This window comes from Nyctereutes procyonoides, unplaced genomic scaffold (genome assembly GCF_905146905.1).
Source record: "Nyctereutes procyonoides isolate TBG_1078 unplaced genomic scaffold, NYPRO_anot_genome, whole genome shotgun sequence".
NCBI lineage: Eukaryota > Metazoa > Chordata > Mammalia > Carnivora > Canidae > Nyctereutes > Nyctereutes procyonoides.
In genome coordinates, this window is record NW_026575125.1 from 50,571,421 (window position 1) to 50,593,172 (window position 21,752).

The following is a 21,752-nucleotide window of genomic DNA, read 5'->3' on the forward strand; positions in this document are numbered from 1 at the left end:
ATAGAATCTTTATTTTAAGTTGTTTGGGCTTCAGTTTGTCCCCAGATGCTGAGAGCTCCACCCACGCTTCACAAGCATCCTTGAAGAATGACTACATAGTATGGAGCAGAGCTGCTGTACCCAGGCTCTGGGCCTCAGAGAGATTTTCCCAGCCTGTACCTTTCTCTCAATGCCCTTTTCTGCCACTCCCATCACAACCATTTGGAAATGGCACCAGCATGCAGGTGCTGAGAAGGGCCCAAGGGGATTCTGATCACAAGGCAGAGTGTTTGCATCAGATTTGGCCAGAGGGAGAGAATGCTGCCTCTGGTCCAGACTGGAAGTTCCATAGCTTTGTCTGTGCTCACTGCTATATCCTCAAGGCCTAGCAGTGTCTGGCACATAAGAGGCACTCAACAAATATGTAGAAAAGTGTATGTGTAAAAATCTAGATGAATATGGCTTATAGCAACAAACTTGTAGGGCCTGGGATGGGACCTCTTCATATGACTAAAATCCCAAAGCCTCAATATTAGTTTTCTATGGCTGCCATACACGTATATAGAAACTTAGCAGCTTAAAACAATACCTATTTATTAATTCACAGTTGTGTTGGTCTGGAAGTTTGGATGGGCTCCACTGGGTTCTCTTCTCAGGGTCTTATAAAATCAAGATTAAGGTTTCAGCTGCCCTAGGCTCTTATCTGGAGACTGGGAGTAAATCTCCACACTGATTTATGTTGGCAGAACCTACTTTCCCTTGTGGCTGTAGGTCTAAGGCCCACCCCATTTCTTTGTGGGCTGCTCACTGCTTTGAGAGAGGTCACCTGCATTTCTTTTCATCTGCCTTACTCCATCTTCAAACCAGAGACAATGTGTCAGCTTCAATTTCCTCTTCCTTCCTCTTCTGCCACCAGATGGAGAAAGTTCTCTGCTTTTAACGGATCATGTAATTAGACTAGGGCCATCCAGAAATTCTCCTTTTTTAAAAAAATTGTGGAGAAATATACATAACTTAAAATGCATTGTTTTAAACATTTTTAAGTGTACAATTCAGTGTCATTAAGCACATTTGTATTGTACAACCATCACCACTATTGATCTACAAAACTTATGTATCATTACAAACTGAAATTCTATATCCATTAAACAATGATTACCCATTTCTTCTTCCCTCAGCTCCTGGAAACCACTATTTTAACTTTCTGTCTCTGTGAATTTGACTTCTCTAAGTACTTTATATAAATGAAATTACACAATATTTGTGTTTTTTTGTGATTGACTTCTTTCATTTAGCATAATGTCTTCAAGGTTTATCCATGTTATAGCATGTGTCAGAATTTCCTTCCTTTTAAGGCTGAATAATAATAATTCATTCTCTCTCTCTCTCTCTCTCTTTAAACATTTTATTGGGCAGCCCAGGTGGCTCAACAGTTTAGCGCCGCCTTTAGCCCAGGGTGTGATCCTGGAGACCCGGGATCGAGTCCCACATCAGGCTTCCTGCATAGAGCCTGTTTCTCCCTCTGCCTGTGTCTCTGCCTCTCTCTCTCAGTGTCTCTCATGAACAAATAAATAAAATCTTAAAAAAATAAGAGGCCAGAGGGAGAGAGTTGAATGTTGAATGTTGCTATCTTCTACCCAGAACAAAGGAAATCAGTGTGTATAATAGCTAGAGCATGCATTGGACCTGGTGAAGGTGGATGGTATAGGGAATGTGCTGAGAGATGATCCAGTGGGAAATAGTATTAGTGTTTATTGAATACCCACTATGTACTAGGTGCTAATAGGTGTATTACATGCATTATTTCATTAAATCTAACAGCACCCATGAAAAATATGTATTCTAATCTTCATTTACATTTGATAGGTTCAGAGAGTTTAAATGACTCTTCCAAGATCTCACAACCAGTAAGAGGAGACAGGTGCCTAACACCAAAGTCCATGCTCTTGCCACTATACCATAGCACCTTCCAATACTGGAAATAAGGATGATCACACTTATGAGGACATGACTGATGGCTCTTGTCTCCACTTCTCCCCAACCTTGTCCATCTGTACTGGAATAGTATTTGTGAATTTTGGCAGCACAGCGGAAGGTAATTGTTATGGGCTAAATGTTTCTGTCTCTCCAAAATTCATATGATGATGCCCTAACCACCAATGCAACTATATTTGGAGATAGGACCTGTGTAGAGGTAATGAAGGTTAAATGAGGTCATGAGTGTGGGGCCCTAATCCCATAGGCTGCTGCTGTACTCATAAGAAGAGGAGGTGACCCCAGAGCTTTCTCTCTCTCTTTCTCTCTCTCTCTCTCTCTCACTCTCTCTCTCTTTCTCCTTCACTTTTGCACTCTCTCTCTCTGCTATAATAGGACAGTAGTAAGAAGGCAGCCATCTACAACCCAGAAAGACATTCTTTTCCAGGAACCAAATTAGCTGGCACCTTGATCTTGGACTTCCTAGCCTCCAGAGCTGTGGGGAAATAAATTTCTGTTGTTTAAACTGTGCAGATTGTGGGATTTTGTTATGGCATCCTGAGTAGATTAAGACAGTGCATAATATACAGCAGCAGAAAGCAAGATCAAAAGAAAGTTCTTTTCCCAGCTCATATGTACAATACTACTCTAGGTCTTTGACCTTTCTGGCATTCACTGAGAGCCACCCTGGGTGTCCTGTTGGGTCCCAGTTCTGGAGACTAGCAGGATAGGGGAAAAGACCAGTTTCTGAGACTCAGGCTGGCCTAAGGTAGCTGCCTGTAATTGGTCAGGGCTGTTGGAACAGCTGGGGCCCTGGGTGTGAGGCCACCTCTCTAGGCAGGGCCAGGAAAGCTGCAAGTGGAATTAGCTACAGATGAAAATCTGAAGCAGGAAGCAGGGCAAGTGCATAGTGCCATCAATGTGCAATTCATTTGTGAATGTGAGCAGCATATTTGGGATGCGACAGATGACTGCAGGGTCAAGCAGCCAGCAGAGCTGGATTGGTTTGGAGGCAGTTCAAGACTCTAAACTGAAAAAAATGTATTTTTGGGGAAAGACCATTAGCATCTGTTTCAACTCGGAGCCTGGCTCCTCCCCACTGATGTTGCTGGCTTCTTTTGTCACAATGTATGGGTCCCAACTGTGGCCCCTGGAAACAAAGCTCCTAGTTATTCAATGCCATCTCACTCTTGGGGCTGTGGCTTGGTTATGTATTACTGTGTAACAAATTACCACAAATGTAGTGGATTAAAACAACATAAATTTATTATCTCATGGTTTTCATGCATTAGAAGTTTGGGCACAGCTTAGCTGGATTCTTTGCTCAGGATTTCACTAGGTTGAAATCAAGGTGTTCACAGGGCTCTAATCTCATCTGGAGCTTGGAGTTCTCTACTAAGAGCACTGGCTGTTGGCAGAATTTTGTTCCTTGCCATTGTAGAGCTTAAGTGTACATTTTTTAATGGCTGTTGGCCAGGGATTACTCTCAGCTCCTAGAGGCCACCAACCCTAAGGTCCTTGCCACACAACTCTTTCCACGGGCAGTTCACAACATGGTTGTTTGCTTCTACAATGCCAAAAAGAGAGCATCTGCTGAGGCTTCCCCTCTCCCCCTCATTCCTCCATTCCTTCCTCCCTCATTTTTAACTTTTTATTTTGAAATAATTATAGAATGACAGGAAGTTGTAAAAATAGTATAGAGAAGTCCCACATATCCTTTATGCAGTGTTCCCCAATGGTTACATCTTATATAATTATAGTACAATATCCACTCCAGCCAAATAACACTGGTGCAATGTGTGCATAATTCTATGCCATTTTATTACATATATAGATTTGTGTAACCACCACAGCAGTCAAGATTCAGAGCTATTTCATCACTTCAAAAGTCTCCCTTGTGCTACTTCTTTTTAGTCACATCTACCTCTTTCCCTCCCACCATCTCTAACCCCTGGCAACTATTAATCTGCTCCCCAACTCTGTAATCTTGTCATTTGACAATGCTATATAACACACAGTATGTGACTTTTTGAGACTGGCTTCTTTTTATTTTTTACTTAGCATAATGCCTTTGAGATCCATCCAAGCTATTGTGTATACCAATAGTTCATTTCTTTCTTTCTTTTTTTTATTGCTGAGTAGTAGTCTATGGTACAAATGTACCACAGTTGGTTTTAACCATTCAACTTGTGAGGGTCATTTTGATTGTTTTCAGTTCTGGCTATTACAAATAAAGCTGTTATGAACAATCACGTGCAGATTTTTGTGCCAACATAGGTTTCCATTTTTTTTCTGGGATAAATGCACAAGAACACTAATAGCTCAGTTATATGGTAAATATATGTTTAGTTTCTAAAGAAATTGCCATGGTCTTTTCCAGACTGGCTGAAATATCTCACATTCTTACCAGCAACGTATGAGTGATTCAGTTTCTCAGATCTTCATCAGCATTTGCTGTTGTTACTGTGTTTTGTTTGTTTTAGCCTTTTGAATAGGTAGTTTTAATTAACAATTCCCTATTGGATGATGATATTGAAAATCTTTTCATGCACTTACTTACTGTCTGCATATTCTTTTCAGAAATGTCTCTTCCTACCTTTGTCTTCTTTTCTAATTGGTTTTTCCTTTTATCTTTCTTCTCTTTTTTTTTTTACTGTTGAGTTCTGTGAGTTCTTTACACATTCTAGATACCTGTGCTTTGTCAGACACGTGATTGCAAATATTTTTTCCCATTCTAGAGCTTGTTTTTTCTTCCTTTTAACAAGGTCTTTCACAGAAAACATTTTTAATTTTGATGAAGTCAAATTTATTAATTCTTTTATGGATCATGCTTTTCATGTCAAATCTGAGATCTCTTCACTTAATTCATAGGTCCCAAAGGTTTTCTTCTAAAAGTTTTTTTTAAAAGATTTTATTTATTTATTCATTCATGAGAGACACACACAGAGAGAGAGAGGCAGAGACACAGGCAGAGAGAGAAGCAGGCTCCATGCAGGGAGCCTGATGTGGGACTTGATCCTGGGACTCCGGAATCACGCCTGGGCCAAAGGCAGGCACTCAACCGCTGAGCCACCCAGGCGTACCTCTTCTAAAAGTTTTATAGTTTTACGTTTTATATTGAAATCTATTACCCACTTTGAGTTAATTTTTATATAAGGTACAAAGTTTATAAGGTCAAGTTTTGTTTTGTTTTGTTTTGTTTTGTTTTGTTTGCCTATGAATGTCCAAACACAGCAACATCAATTGTTGAAAATATTTCTTGTTTCTTTTAAGGGCTCACTCAGTTAAGTCAGGCCCACCTGGGATAATCATCCTTTTGATTTACCCAAAATCAACTGAATATGGACCTTCATTATATCTGAAACATCTCTTTTCCCATATGGTATCATAGTTATGGGATTGATAGCCCATCATATTTAATGATCCTACTCACACTTAGAGGGAGGCAATTATATAAGGATTTGTGGCTCATTGGGGGTGCCATCCTAGAATTCTGTCTATTACATGTTGAGAACAACCATTCACACCCAGCTTTTCCTCCCCTGGGTTTCAGAAACAGCCTAGCCCTAGAGTCTTGTCCAAGTGAGGATTGGCAGGTATGGAAAGTTCCATATAGAGTTGAGAGTAGTTATGGTTACATGTGTACATGCCAATGGTATGTACTAGTACACTGCATATGCTAAGCACCAAGCAAAATGTGATTTGGTTATTCCTTCCCATAGTTAGGGCTGGATGCCCTCATCTGAACTAAATAGCTTTGATGGTGAGGTAAAGCATGGGGTGGAGGAAGGGCACTATACATGAATCTTTTCTTTTAAAATAGAGCTTGGTTTAGCCAACTCAGAGCAGAAGGTTGTCATAGGCCCAATTAATGTCAGCAATGCCTATTCTCTCTTGCAATCTATTTTCTAACCTTCACCAGAGTCCATATTCTGTCACTGACATTCAGCTAATAAGCAGTGTTGGAAGCCTAAAGGTAAAATTCTTTTAGTTGTGATTTTTTTTTTTTAGCCGTGGGATTCCTTTTGTCCATTTGCACCTCTTATCTCTCTGATTGCTTCTTCTCAGTTCTCATTGGTTTTTATGTGTATTGTAAAAATTGGCAGATTTGAAAGTCTTGTCCTTAGCCCTCATCACTTCTCTCTATATATGCCTTTTCCCTAGATAGCTTCATACTGAGGACTCCCAAAACTCTATGTCCAATCAAGCTTTATGGCTGAATTCTAGATCATCTATTGGATCTCTCCTCCTCAAATTTTGCATGCCCCCAAACAAGTTCACTGGCTTTCTGAATCCTCCCTTATCAAACTATGAAATCAGAGCCCAGTGATTTTCATCTTTATTAGTTCCACCATTATTCACTCACTCTGTCACAACAGAAACCTGAGTGTAGTTATCTAGAGTGTCTTCTCTCCCTCAACTCTCACATCATCAAGTTCTATTAATTCTACTCCCTAAATGGCTCTCCAGTGTGGCTCTTGTCCATTGCTACTGCTTTCATTCAGGTCTTTATTTCTCATCATGACTAGTGATCCTACTGCCTCCTAATTTGTCACCCTGTCTGGAGTCTTACTCCTCAATGATTGCTTCATCCCATGGCCAGAGTGATGAAAAGCCTTTAGAATGTTATCTGGAACAGTAGATACAGCAAAGCTTCGTTGAATGAATGGATGTCCAAATGCTCCCTGGGGTGCCATACAAAGCCTTTTCTATTTCCCAGCCTCATTTTCTGTCTTGCAATTTAGGTTCTAGCTAGGGAGTGCAAGAACAGATCTCACAACAGGTCTTCTGATTCCAAGTTTGAATCAACTATAGCCCAGCAGCCCTTTCAACCTCGTTTCATGAAAGTCTTAAAAAACCTTCTGCTAGGAGCATTTGGATGCAGTACCAATTGGAGGCAAGAGGACAGACAATATGACCTCCCTTTGTCACTTCCCATGAGGGAATGCTATGATATTACACCCAGAAAGGAAGGAATGGGGTAGATTCTGTAGATGTCTAAAGTATGGAAGAGGGATCCCTGGGTGGTGCAGCGGTTTGGCGCCTGCCTTTGGCCCAGGGAGCGATCCTGGAGACCCGGGATCAAATCCCACATCGGGCTCCCGGTGCATGGAGCCTGCTTTTCCCTCTGCCTGTGTCTCTGCCTCTCTCTCTCTCTCTCTGTGACTATCCTAAGTAAATAAAAATTATAAAAAAATAAAGTATGGAAGAATTCAGATAATAATTTTTGCATATATTAATTCATTCATTTACTCAACAAAAATTTACTCTGTGCCAGGCTCCATGCCAGGCCTTGAGGGTATGATCATGGGCTCCACTGTCTTCAGGAGTATTGATGGACAATGATGGGAGCTTATGACATATTGGGAAATGGAAGTCATGCCTGTGGAGAATGACTTTGGTGGTAGTGGAGAGAGCATCTCCCATGCCCAGGAAGGATGGCCAAAGAGCTGCTCCAGGATGTGTCCTGGCCCACCGCTTCACCAGGACAATGGGACATCATAAGATGTTGGGCAAAGAGGAAATCCTGAGTCTGGAACAAAAGATTATTGCTTTAGCTGCTCACTCCTTGCTCTAACCATCCCTTAGAGCAGCAATTATCCCCATATCCCTGAATACCTAGGATGTGGCCAACTCAACCTTCTTAGCAGTATGCAAGATGGGTAGCTGCACAAACTTCTTTGGGAAGATGTTATTGTGTGGAATGGAATATGTACACCAAGAGACAAGTTACCCAGGATTCTCCTCAGTCTTAGTTTCCCCCCATAAGCATCTAGCTCTTCACTGGTGACTTACCCAGGTGCCTTAAAATAAGGGTCTTTTATCCAGAATCTTGGAATTTCCTTGACACTATTTGAAAAAATGCTGCCAGCATTGTCAGTGGAGAAAGATTGGCCTCTCAAACAGTTGACCTGTGAGCACTAAGGCAGGCAGCAAAGATCAAAGCTGCAAAACTTAGCCAGTGGAGGAATATCTGTACTGTGACCCTATGCCTTCTCCTCAGGGGTCTGAGCCAGACTCCTAGGCTGGCCTCCTCTGTGCCCCTCTCCCTCCCCCCTCCCCCTTTCTGGACAGGGCTGTACCAGACCAAGAAGACACTGCCCCAGGGGCTCATAAGCTGAGTGAGACAGTCCAATTATCTTTAATTTATGGACCTAAATTGGAGTGAGTTCAGAAAAGAGCAACCTGAACAATTAAAAGACTGGAGGCCTCACTCAGCTTCTGGGGCAAGATAAAAGGCAGGAGGTCTGAGGCAGCAGTAGTGATTTCAGGAGGAGTGGTGACTAAGGGGAAGGGCCCACAAGAATGTCTGCCAGCAAGTGAGTGTTGAAGCAAGTGAACACCTGGGAAAGAGGGGGTGAAATGAGTGGGAGCAAGGCAAGGGAGGTGAGCCCCCAGTAAGGGCAGGCAAGAGGCTGAAAGCTCAGATCCAGCTTCTGGGAGTCAAGCAAGTAATACATTACTTTAGCAAGTAATAAATTCTGGCTTTCCTAGCCCAGGCCCTGGCTTGAGGGAATCTCAGGGAGCACCAGAGAACAGAGATGCAGGAGGGTGGTGCCTCTGACAGAAGAAAAGCCTAGACCTAAAGCCTGTTGAAAGCTCAGGCTCCATAAGAGGATCATATGGAGAAAATGGTTTGCTGGGCTGGTTTGGCTCCTGTCCTAGGATATCTGTTCCAGCCCTGTTAAGATCCCACAGGGAAGGATGCTCCTAACCCAACTCAATTCTTCATTTAGATTTTGTATCAATACTTACGAGGTATAGTGGGCATGGCCTAGTACTGGTTGTCAGTGGGCCTTGCTTCTGGACCAGGCTCTACTTCCATTAGGTTGTGTGATGTTGGGCAAGTCCTGTCCTTTCTCTGGGTCTGTTTTCTCCTCTATCAAATAAGGAGAACCTTCGGAAACAGCTGAACCCACCACCTTTTGATGAGATCTTAAACAGAACCCTACTGTATAAAGCAGATAAAAGCAATTGCTTTGTTAATAGAAACGCGTTTATTAAGTTCAAATTTATGTCATTTACTTTATTGTAAAGTAAATCAATGAGAATTATGGGGCTCTTTTGATCAAATCAACGGTTTGAAATGAATGGTCATAGCTCTCGGTTGCTGTCTGCCAATCTGCCAAGACCTCCGATGTTTACAGAACCCCTAAAGTTCCTCTGTAAAGTTCAAGGGCCCCCATAGAACTCTGAGTGAAAGCTATTACCTCAGGTATCTCCCTGTATTTCTTCCAACTCAGGTTTTTAAAAAATCTAGACTGTGTATCCCTAGGAGGTGGCTACTCTGTCTCCTTTATCTTGTGTCCCTAGTACTTTGGGACCTTGACACCTGGCCTGGGGCTTTGAAGAGATTTTCCAAAAAAGAAGTGTGTTGGATTGAACGGGGGACCTTTTGTCAGGTAAAGGAGGTGGGCCTTAGTGGGGAGGGTGCCTTACTCAGACACAAGGGCTCTGCTCACTTCAGAGCTCCTCACATGACTGAGAGAAGCACCTGTGGAGAGTGAGGGCTTAGGTTGTGGTCTTTGGGTACATCACTCCTGTAAAGCTCCTTTTCACTTCAGCTGCAGTCTCTAAAAGGTTTCACTTCTGGGTGCCAAAAGGCAGTCCAAACCAGGGTTTTTTAGAGGTTGAGCAAAGCCAAGCTGGCCTGAGTAGAGGAGGTGGCCTGGGCAAGAAGGAGAAGAGGGAAACTGATCTGAGTACACTTGGACATGGAATGTGACTGTGGAAATGATTTTGTGAAGCAGTTTACTAAACAAATATTGGGAACTACAGGTGCCAGGTTGCTTCCCATGCAGCTATCCTTGACTGGCAGGTGATTTCAGGTTGTCTCTCGAGAGACTCTGGTTAGTTTTGTTTGATTATTGTTAATTTTTCTTTTTGTATCCACTGCAGAATTTATTAAAATGAAAACAAAATCAGTTTTATGGTGCAAAATTCCAAAGGAATACGAAGGTATATAGTGAGGAAAAAAGTATCTCTCCTTTCCTGAGTCACATAATATCTTTCCTTAGAGACAACCATGGTCACCAGTTTCTTGATACACAGATCCTTCCACAGATATGTTATAACCGTACTACATTTATATACCAGATATATCTATACAAATTCAAACAAATATATATTTGTATGTATATGTGTTTTTCTTTTTTTCTTTTTTGGTATGTGTGTCTTTCTGTTTTCTGTTCACCTCCCATAGAAATGGAAGTATTCTTTACACAATGCTCTTCATGTTCCTTTTAACAGCTGCATAGTATTTCATTGTATGTATGCAATACAATTTATTTAACCTATCTTTTATTGATGACATTTGGGTTCCTTCTAATCATTTCTATTATTCACAATGCTACAATAACTATTCTTTTTTGTATATTTTTTTAATTGGAGTTCAATTTGCCAACATATAGTATAACACCCAGTGCTCATCTTTTTTAAAAATTATTTTATTTATTTATTTGAGAGACAGAGAGAGGGAGAATGAGGAAGGGGAGGGACAGAGGGAGAGTGAGGAGAAGACTCTCTGCTGAGCAGGGAGCCCAACATGAGGCTTAATCCCAGGATACTGGGATCAGGACCTGAGCTAAAGGCAGATGCTTCACTGACCAAGCCAGCCAGGTGCCCCATAACTATTCTTGAACATATATCATTTGGTAGAGGTGTGGGTATATCTTACTACACAGTCTTTGAGCCAGATTTTAGGCCCACCTGTGAGGCTGCAGGAGGGAACACCCCGGAATGCTTTAGAAGCCTAACTGCCTTCTTTTACCACTTTGTTACTTTCCTTGACTTTTAAGCTGGTACAACCAAGTACCATTTTGGGACATTAGGAAGGTAGGCAAAGGACTGGTAGGGGGGATCCTTGGGTGGCTCAGCGGTTTGGCACCTGCCTTTGGCCTGGGGCCCAATCCTGGAGTCCCAGGATCGAGTCCCGCGTTGGGCTCCCTGCAGGGAGCCTGCTTATCCCTCTGCCTGTGTCTCTGCCTCTCTCTCTCTGTCTATCGCAAATAAATAAATAAATCTTAAAAAAAAAAAGGACTGGTAGGAATTTAACTCCCATTTGTTAACAGTGCCTTCTTGGCTAGCAATTCCTCCTTGGTGACATTTTTTTGCCCCTTGAACCATTTAAGCAGGGGCCAAATGGCAGACTGGTTTTAGACACCAGGCAGACAATGGAAATCCATGAAACCAGCTGCATTTAAGGCAGAACATGGCAACTGATACCTAGCTTCAGTTGTATAAACCGGATGGGGAGTTGTGGGGATGGGGCTGACCACGAGAAAGCACAGTCCATCTGAAGACAGCAGATTCAGTTTGAGCTGGCAATGGGACCCAGTACTGTCAGGTCTTCTGAATTTTTAAGAAGCTGGAAATACAGATTTTAGGTGAACTTGTCCCAATTTCTATACCACGATGATAGTAATTGTAACACCCATAGAGAACCCCCCCCAAAAAAAAATCATTATACTTGGTCTTATCAAATGAATCCTTTTTGTATTTAGCCTCATTAACATGAAAAAAACACCTGTAGAGCACTTACTGTGTGCCAGATACTGGTCTAAGTGCTTTAGATATCTTAACTCAACCTTTGACTGTACCTCTATGAGGTGGAGTACTATTGTTTGCCTACATTTTACAAATGGGCAGAGTGAAGCACACAGAGTTTAAATAACTTTCCCAGAGTCACATAGAACAAATAGCAGGGTCAGGATGCAAACTCGGGCCATAGCCTTAATGATTATTCTCTTGTTGAGTTTTTAGTAAACACTCATATTAAGTCTTGTATTGAGGAAACCTAAGTCAAATTTAAGCAATGCACAGAACAATACTGCCAAGCCAAACAAAATGTCTCTGAAAGTCTCTGGTTGGAAACCTCAGCTCTGGAGGGTATCTGGCATGAGGCTGATTGTTGCTCAGCTGGTCCTTCAAACCTCAACATTGACTGAGTCCCCCTGCCATCATTCAGACCTGGGCCAGGGGTCAACCACAGCCCAAGAGCCCGGTGAAAGCCCTTTCCCCTGCTTCTGTTACATACCCTGCATTCTCAATCGCTCTTGATAACAGAGTGAGGAGGGTATGGGGGCCAGGGCCAGTCGGCCTAGTTTTGGGTCCTCAACAAATCACAAAACTGTGGGTGAAAAGGTGCTGCTGGTGCTGGTTTTGAAGTTAGAATTCTTGGCTTCTAGTCTTGGCCTTTTGCTCTGCCGATTTTGGTGATGGTTTTTATTTTGTCTGGGGTGGGGTGTCTTTTGGCCTTTCCTCAGTTCCTCAGTCCCTTCATCTATAAACCCAGGCTAATAATTCCTACCACTCAGAATTACTGCGAGTTACTGCATGACACTGTGTGCACGTGCAGTACAAATGGAAGAGGATATTCTTAACAGTAGAACTTGGTTGGGGGATAGGAAGCTGTCATTTCCCCCCAAGAAGCTACCCCTGAGATCCAGTCAGGGAAAGTGCTGTCTCTTCCTATCCCACCCTTCTCAGGGTTGTTTTTGATCCCAAGCTCTTTCATCTACCAGGTTGCTTCTAAGGCCATGAATGAGACATATCTAACTCTGGGCATGGCTTCCTGGAGTCCAAGGGTGCAAGGCAGCCTGAAATTTATTTTATTTATTCATTCATGAGAGACAGAGTGAGAGAGAGAGGCAGAGACACAGGTAGAGGGAGAAGCAGGCTCCATGCAGGGAGCCCGAAGTGGGACTCGATCCCAGGTCTCCAGGATCAGGCCCTGGGCTGAAGAGGGCACTAAACCGCGAGCCACCCGGGCTGGGCAGCCTGAAATTAACCATGAGCGCTTTCTTGGCCAATACATTTGCCTGTGCCGACTTTTCTTCTTCATTTGTATGCTTCTCCATGTTAATTTACATGTTTGTCTGTTGGGTTCAAGAGGCTGAATTGAATAAAGAAGTCTCAAACCTTTGCTCACAAAGAGCTACCTATAGTTTAACATTTGTGCATGTTAGGCTTCTCAAGAAAAAAAGAACCAGGCTGAAAGCAAAGCTTAACATTACAGAGAAACCTGGTTTTCACGTCATCAACCACTTTGTGAAAGGACGGTGTGTCCTTGTTGAGAATAAGCCTCATGTACCAGCAGGAGGGTCACAGGGGAGTGGACAACACCAACGAAAGGAGGAACAGGGAGACCAGAGTGGAGCAGAGCAGATCTAGGGGACAGGGGAAACAAAGGGAGAGGGCGAAGGAATAAACAGAAATGTGTTCCTGTGCTCCAGGGGAGGCAGGCACTGTGTTCTCTGTATTTCTCCAGTGTTGTGACAGTGTGATGGTGAGTAAAGACTATTCACATAGATCCCTATGCAGCCCTGTACAGAGTCCCACAGAGCCTCCCACTGCCCTCCCACTGCGTTCAGTTCCTGTTCTAGCTCCTTCTTTACCCAGGGCAGCCTACCAAGGGTAGGCCTTTTATTCTGGATGTGAGTTGAGGCCAGGCCAAAATAGCGAGGTCAGAGCATGGAGGATCTTGAACACCAGCTTTCAATTTTTCCAAGCTACGGAAACCATTGCAGGGGCAGGATGCCAGGCTACTGCTCCAGGAGGCTCCTGGCTCAATACAGGGAAGTCTGGGCTGCAAGGGCAGGAGGCTGGAGGCTGTCGGCTACTTGGTGCGGGGGGGAGGGGGAGCTAATGAGGATGAAGGGATCCGTTTAGGACAGAGAACATACACAGAGATACAGGATATCTGGGTCATACAGTAGGGCAGTGAGTGCAAGGGACCAAAGGAGGAGTCCCAGAGAACTGTGTTCTTGCACCAGGGGCTGAAAGGAAAGGCAGGGCTATTCACATCCACAGTGAATTGGCCCCTTAAGGACCGTAGCCCCTTTTCATCAAAAGGCTGGCCTAGCAGCGCTGACCTTGCCTTAGTTCAGACTTGACTGGGGCTGGCGGCAGGGGCGAATGAGGGGGGCGGCTGCGGTGGAAGCTTTGTCTCATCCCAGGGTCCAGGAAGGATGGAAGCCTGCATAGGCTGCAAAGGGAGGGCGCCACCCGGCCCCAGCCGCCCCTGCACCCCGCCCTGCCCCCCCACCCCCCGACTTCGACCCTACTTCGGCTTGGCGGGTCGGAAAGCCAAAGACCGCCAGAGGCGGGGGAAACCAGGCCACACGGGCCAAAGTGGGGGCGGGGGCGGGCCTGCACCCGGGAAGCGCGGAAGTAGGAAAGACAGGCGGACTGGGGAGAGCCCGCGAGCGCCGACGTACCCCCGCGCCAGGCGGGGTTCGGCAGCGTCTCCGCCTTACCCCCCCACCCAGTACCTCCAGCTTGGGTAGGAGGAGCCACAGCGCCACCCAGCGGCCGGTGGCCGGGAACGGCAGTCAGGGCTCTTGAGTGGCCCCAGAGGAGAGAGGGAGCTGAGTGGAACCGGGATCCCAGAGGAGGGCCCGGAGGCCAGTATGAAGGTGGTGTACACAGGAGTTGATGGGCTCTTAAACCAGACCCTCCATTCTCTTCACCCACCATTCTATCCGTCACGTGGCACTAGATGAATCTTACTCCTGGTCAGCGGGTTATATTCTTCTTAAAATCAAAACTCTTCCATGGCTCCCAACGAGTCCCAGTATAAAGCCCACATTCCCTAGCTTGACCTTCGAGGGCTTCCATGTTGTTTGACCTCAGGCTGTTTTTCAGGCTTAATTTTTTGCCATCTACTCCACACATCCTACCACCACTGACTCCTGCCCAAATGAAATCCCTCATGGATGTGGCAACCTACATCCGTTTACCCAGTGAACCTTTACTAAGGCCCTGGGGAAATAGGGAACAGACAGACAAGATCCTTGTGGGCTCAGAGGTTACACTCAAATGAAGAACTAGGCAATGAATAAGAAAGCCAATGTATAAGAAGATGGTTTCATATAGTTATCAACTTTAGATCATATGAAAAGCAGGGTGGCATGATGGAGTGTCTGGGGCAAGAAGGGACTACCTTATGTAGAGTAGTCAGGAAAGGCCTTTGTCCGAAAGTGACATGTGAGCTGAGATCTGATGATCTCTGAAGGAGAGTGAAGAGGAGCAGATCAGCCTTGCAAAATCATGGGGGAAGAGCATTTCAGGCTGAGGAAGGCCACCTACAAAGGTCTCAAGACAGGAAAAAACTCAGTATATGAGAGGAAAAGAAAGAAGGCAGGGTTGCTGGAGGATGGTGAAGGGAATGTACTGGATGCATTCATTGTCATATAAGGCCTTGTGGGCCAAGTTAAGGAGTTTGGATTCTAGTCCAATTGAGATGGGAAGCTAACAGAGGGTTTTAGCAGAGGAGACATGGAGACACAAGATCTGATTTGCACATTTCAAAGATAGCTCTGCATGGACTGAAGGCAGGGGACAAGACTGGGAGGCAGGGAGACCAGTTAGGAGGCCATCACAGAGGTTGAGGAGAGAGAGAGAGAGGAGAGATGGGGGCCTTGTCCAGGTGGCAACAATGGAGGTGGGAAAAAATGGTCAGAATCTAGTCATTTAAGTGATTTCTGTCCATGTTTTTTTCCTCCTAACTGACCCAGAAACTTCTTGAGGGTAGATTCCCTGACTGAGTGATGGTTGCATTCCCACCCTACCCCCTAAGCAGTCTAATAGGTGCTCACTGGTTAGTGACTAGATCTGTGACCTTCCACAGAGAATGTGACAACAGAGAGGGGTACTAAGACAGAAACTTGGGCCTGGGGCGGCAGTTCTGGGTCTTTTTTGTTGTTACTTGTTTGTTTTTTTAAAAAGACTATTTATTTATTTATTCATGAGACACACACAGAGGGTGGCAGAGACATAGGCAGAGGGAGAAGCAGGATCCCTGCAAGGATCCTGATGTGACACTCGATTCCAGGACCCCAGGATCACAACCTGAGCAGAGGGCAGATGCTCAACCACTGAACCACCCATGTCCCTCTAGTTACTTTGACATACTTCTCCCTTTTCCCTTCTGTGTCCTCCAGCGTCTTCTAAAAGTATTTTGAGGAAAGGAAAGCCAGAATTATAAATCCCTCCTCTGTGTTAGGAACAGCACTCAATGCTTTCACACATATTACTTCACTTAATTTGTTTAATCTTTATAACATCTAATCCCATTCCTTCGTTTTAGAGATAAGCAGATTGAAAACTCAAGAAAGGAAAGGGACTTCATGAAAGGCCAAGTTGTCATAGCACAAAATATGCATGACTTTAAGTCCTACATAAATTCCTTCCCCCACTTCACATGCCCATTGTTTATCTGTACCCAGTATGTTAAGGTCTTTTCAGCCTCTTGTTACTTGTTAGCATTACACAGATGCAAAGGAATTTCAGAGTGAAACTGCAAGTTTTGAAGAAGATTCAGGGTTTCAAGAAGTCAATGAAAATGATGTCAAAGACCATCACCAATGTCATATGAAATCCTCGAGACATGGTGATTTGGCAGAGGTAGAACAGTTACCACTGGCAGAAGAGAAAATTGACCTGGGTAATAACAAGATCAAGGCTTCAAAGCAAATGATTCAACTCTCAAAAAATTATAAGAGGTTCTTGGGATAATTGAAGATGCTCTCTAATTTTGGAAAAGCAAAACAAAGCTGTTTATGATGATGTGGCAAGAGGCACTATTGTATTCCCATGTACTTTGGTCAGGAAATTATGTTATCTCCCCCATGCTTGAGTCATTCTTTGTTCATTCTAAGAATTAGCACAGATTTGCACTTATTTACACACTTCAAAAAATCAAAAGTATTGTCCACGTCTTCCATTTTATTTCTCCAGATAAAGTCCCAGTCAAACCCTTTTCCCCTTTGCCCCCACTCTACTGTGAAGTGTTGGTTTCTACTTCAAGTGGGTTCGTTGTAAGTGGCCTCTTTCTAACACCACTTATTCTCAAATGACAAGGAACTTCATGGAGCCCCAGCCTCCTCCTCTTCATCTCGAGATTGAGATCACTAAGCCTGGCTGCACATGCACATTCAAACCTCTTGTGGAGTTGGTTAAACAATACTGAAGACTAAATCTGAATCTCTGCTGGGGGAAGGGAGAGCAATAGCTTTCCAGGTGATTCTGTTGAACTACTGCCCCCACGCTTCCTTGCATATACTGAAGCCAGAAGAGACTGAGGCTATCTGGCGTCCGCCTGAGAAGGGAGAGCACCAGGGTGTGGGCTCAGGGGGCAGCTACAGGGCAAGATCCAGGAGTCAAAGAGCAAAATGGGGCTGGTAGGGCTATAGACATACCTTGTTTGATTGTGCTTCACTTTATCACATTTTACAGAGACTGCAGGGTGGTTTTGTTTTGTTTAACAGAAGGTGTGTGGCAACCCTGCATGGAACAAGTCTATTTGCACCATTTTTGAAACAGCATCTGATCACTTCCTATCTCTAGGTGACATTTTCTTAATTCTCACAAGATTTTGAACTTTTTCATCATTACTGTATTTGTTATGGTTATGATCTGTGATCAGTAATTACAACTCCCAGAAAGCTCAGAGGATGGTTAGCAGTATTTTTTTTAGCAATAAAGTATTTTTAATTAAGGTATGTAGATTTTTTTTAGATGTAATGCTACTGTACACTTAATAGACTACAGCCTAGTGTAAACATAACTTTGCTATGTACTGGGAAACCAAAAAATTCATTTGACTCACTTTATTGTACTAGTCTGGAACTGAAAAACACAATCTGTCTGAAGTATGCCTGTACTTCCTTGGCATGGCCATGGTATCTTTTACTCCCTCAGCACTGTGGGGGTGTAGCCTCCTCTAGTCCCTCACCTTTTATCCCTATGTCCAATGCCAAGAGAGCCTGGCTCTCCTCATTGGCATGTGGTGAGAGAAAAACTCATGTTATAGTAAGTATATCATGGTTGCCGAACACAGAACATCATGTTATCTTGTAGATAGATCATGTGTGGATCTTTTACTGCTGTAGTCAGTCCCAGCACTGGGGACAGTGCCTGACACAGTCATGGCTTGATAGGTATGTTTCTATTTATTTACTTATTTATTTGAAAGCGAGAGCACGAGTGGGGGAGGGGAGGCAGAGGGAGAAGGAGAAGCAGACCCCTCACTGAGCAGGGAGCCTGATGCAGGGCTCAATCCCAGGACCCCAGGATCGCGACCTGAGCCAAAGACAGACACTTAACCGACTGAGCTCACCCAGGCGCCCCAGTATGTTCAGTGAATGAATGACTATGTTGAATAGAGGCAGGATGTAATAAGTACCATGATTAAGGTGCAATGTGTGCAAAGTGTTCTAGAAGTACAGATCATTCTTGGCTTGGGAGAGGGAGACTGTGGAAGTCTTCATAGCAGAGGTAGCATTTGAGCTGGACTGTGAAAACTAGATGAGGCAGTGATAGGTGGAGGTGGAGAGAAAGCATTCCAGACAGAAGAAACAAGGTGAGCCAAGGGTGGGAGATGAGAAGGCAAGTGAACAGCCAACAGGGAAATGTGGCTGGGACTTGAGTGTGGGATAGCCTCTGGTGGAATATCAGACTGGTGGGATAGGATCAGAATAAATACATAGAGCCTTGAAAGTCATGTTCAGAAGTTTACTCTTGGTTGTACAATGTGGAACCAGCTGATATTTGGATCACAAGTGTGATCTGTTCACTTGAAGATTAGATGTGTACTCTACAGCAGCAGTTATTTCATGAAATATTTCTGGAGTGCCTCCTAAGTGTCTCAGCACCCCATGCTGGGGAAGAGTGGATTGGAGTTGGAGCGATCCAACAGGAGATGAGTTGATAGGCCATTGCAGTAGTCCAGGCAAGAGCTACAGCAGGCTTCTAAGTGGTGGAGTGGGAGCAGGGTGGAAAGGAAGGGAAGGAGCTGACACGTGACAGGAGTAGAATTGATAAAACTTGGTGACCATTTTAAGTGGACGTAAGGGAGCGCCTGGGTGGCTCAGTCGATTAAGCCTCCGACTCTTGGTTTCAGCTCAGGTAGTGATCTCAGGATCGTGGGATCGAGCCTCGTGTAGGGCTCTGTGCTCAGTGTGGAGTCTGCTTGTCCCTCTCCCTCTGCTCCTCCCTGCCACACACACACACAACTCTCTCTCTCAAATAAATAAATAAATAAATAAATAAATAAATAAATCTTTAGGTGGAGGTGAAGGAAAAAGAAAAATAATGACAATCATAATGATCAACATTTGTGCAGCTCCTTCTGTGCCAGCTGTTGTGCAAAGTGCCTTAGGTATGCCATGTAATTCACACAATAACCCTTTTGACAGATGAGGTCAACATGGCTCCAAGAAGTCAAGGAACTTGTGCAAAGCCTTACAAGTGGGAGAGGGTGGTGCTAGATTTTGCACTCACACACTGGCTCCAGGGACCATGCCCTTAACCTCCACGCTATGCTGCTTTGGGACGGTGTTGGGGGGACTTGTGTTTTCTTGGCAAAGGAATTCAGGAGACACCAGATTCCCTCCTAACACATGTCCTCCCCTTCCCTTGTTTATGGGAAAAGGTGGTGGTGGTGGAGGGCCCTGTCATCACCCTTGCAGCAGTTCTTCCCTGGGTGCCTTTCACTTCTGTGCTCAGTACGTGGGCTTAGTGAAGCCGTGAGGAGCTGGTAGACTACAGCCAAAGGCTGCAACAGATGTGGAAAATTGGTAATCCCCAGGCCCTGTGGGGACTGCAAAAGTGTCTAGCCTATAGAGGTTTGTTTTCTGCAGACTTGAGCCAACATTTAGAAATGAGAGGGCTTCACGTAGAAAAGGCGTGAGCTCTCGCATCACTGGGCCCACATTCCCACAAGACCACCCTGAGCTTGAGGTGCCCCCTGCACTTGTCACCACGCACGGCCTTGGAGTCTGAGTTTCCCCTCAGCCTGGTCCACCTCACTCACTCACAGTTCTGTGTGTGATCTCTGCAGAAGGTTGATTTTGTGATTCCTTGTCTCAATGGCCTACTACAGAGCTTCTTTGTCTTTTCTGAGCTTTGAGCCCATAAGGAGCCCGCGGGGCACAGGGTCAGCATCCTCCGGTCCCGCACCTTCTGCAAGCCCTAGGCTTCTTTCTCTCGCAGCACTTGACTCCACGGAACAAAGCCACGAAAGGAGGGTTATCGTCAAGTCTTACTATTTATTTCTTTATGGGGTTAAACGAGAGCAGAGAGACCTCTGCCCCACAATGCAACAAAACAGAAAGCAGTACACATACATAGACTCTCACCGAAACACAGAGGCAGGGGAAGGGGGACAACTGAATCATAGCCAGGTGAGGAGGGAAGGGACAGGGGACTACTCGGAATCCAGGTTGGAGACTTAGTCCTAGGAACTAGTGCAAGAAAGTTCTACTCATGAAGCACAGTGTAGAAAATGGCATAAGAAAGCTGCCCAGCTCTGTTACCTGTGACAGAGGGCAGGGGCAGCTAGAAGGGTGGTGGAAGATCTGGGAGGTGAGGTGGACAGGGATAGTCAAATGACTTCAAGGTGGAGTGAGGTGCCCCTTTCCCCTGCCACTGGGCAAGGCCCTGGGCTGGTCTGAGCCAGGGGTCTCCTGGGCACTTGGTGAGGGGGAAGAGAGGATGGGAATCTCCAAGGGTCCATTCTTTGGGGTCCTAAGGCCCCCCTTTACTTCCCAGTCCCTTTTTGCCTCCTGAGGATACAGGAGTTAGAAGGCAGGACCTAGGATCTCTCACATCTACAGAAGCATCTCTGGAAAGGAGCCAGCACCTCTTCCCCTCCCCAGCTGAAAAGAGCACTCTAGGGATAGGGCATGTGGCTAGGCTGGAAGTGCTGTGGGCAGGGCACAGGGGTCGGGGGCAGGAAACAGGCTGTGACAAATGAGAAAACTGGCAGGGAAGGACTCTCCAGTCTCGCAGAGCCTATTTGGGACCCAGCAGAGGTCCTCGGATGATTCCCTTTTTCCTTAGGGAGGTCTCCCATCTCTCCCCTGCCAACCACTTCCAGCTATCCCCTCCCCATCCCCTTCTTCAGATGCAGCTCCAGGCCCAGCCCTGCCCTTACTGGCATCACAGCCTAGGACATGGGCCCTTCTGGCACCAAAAGCCCCTTGGCCTGTCCCAGGAACACAGTTCTGGCTCCCTTTCTTGTCCACTCGTATCGGCTTTTAGATGTCCCAGGCAATGTGGCCTCCCACTGCCAGATCAGCACAAGGCTGACAGCCCCCGAAGGGGCTCTCAATGCCTCTTTTCTTGTCTAGCCCTCTAGCCTGCCTAAGCAATTCAAGTGTCTCAGCCAAGAGACAACAGCACATCATCTTTATTCAGTGGGTCCACTTGCCTGTCTCTGGACCTTCACCAGTAATGGGCAGGAGTGGCTGGATCAGGGGACCCGCTACAGGGTGAGGAAGAGTCTGGTTGTTCCACAATTCAGATAGTAACCCACGGGGTCTGGGATGGGAAAGGATGAATACTCTTTGGTAGGCTGGGGATGGGGTCAGGGTGGGGACGGGAGAGGCTCATCTCTGGAAAGCCCTGGGGCAGTGCCACCAGGTTCTCCTTCATGGAGGCCTGGGCTAGGACAGAATGAGGGTGTATGGGGACCCAGGCCAGGCCTGACCCACTTGGGCTTAAGTCCCTCCTCCCCATGGAGATCAGGAATGGAAACATCTTTGGCCTCAAGGCCAAGATCTCCAGGGCAAGAGTGGCCCTTGGGAGTATGTGCACCTTCTGTAAGATAATGGCCCTTCAGACAGTGGCAGTCTGACCATGTGCTATCAGCCTTCTGTTTCGAGGCCCAACACCCAAGTTCCTGTGCTCTTTCCCCACAGGACTTTTTATGCCACCCTTTCTGATTTGAAGAGCTGTCCTGGAGCCTGTGTCAACATTGATCATCCATCTTCCCCAAGCCAGGTGACTATAGACCA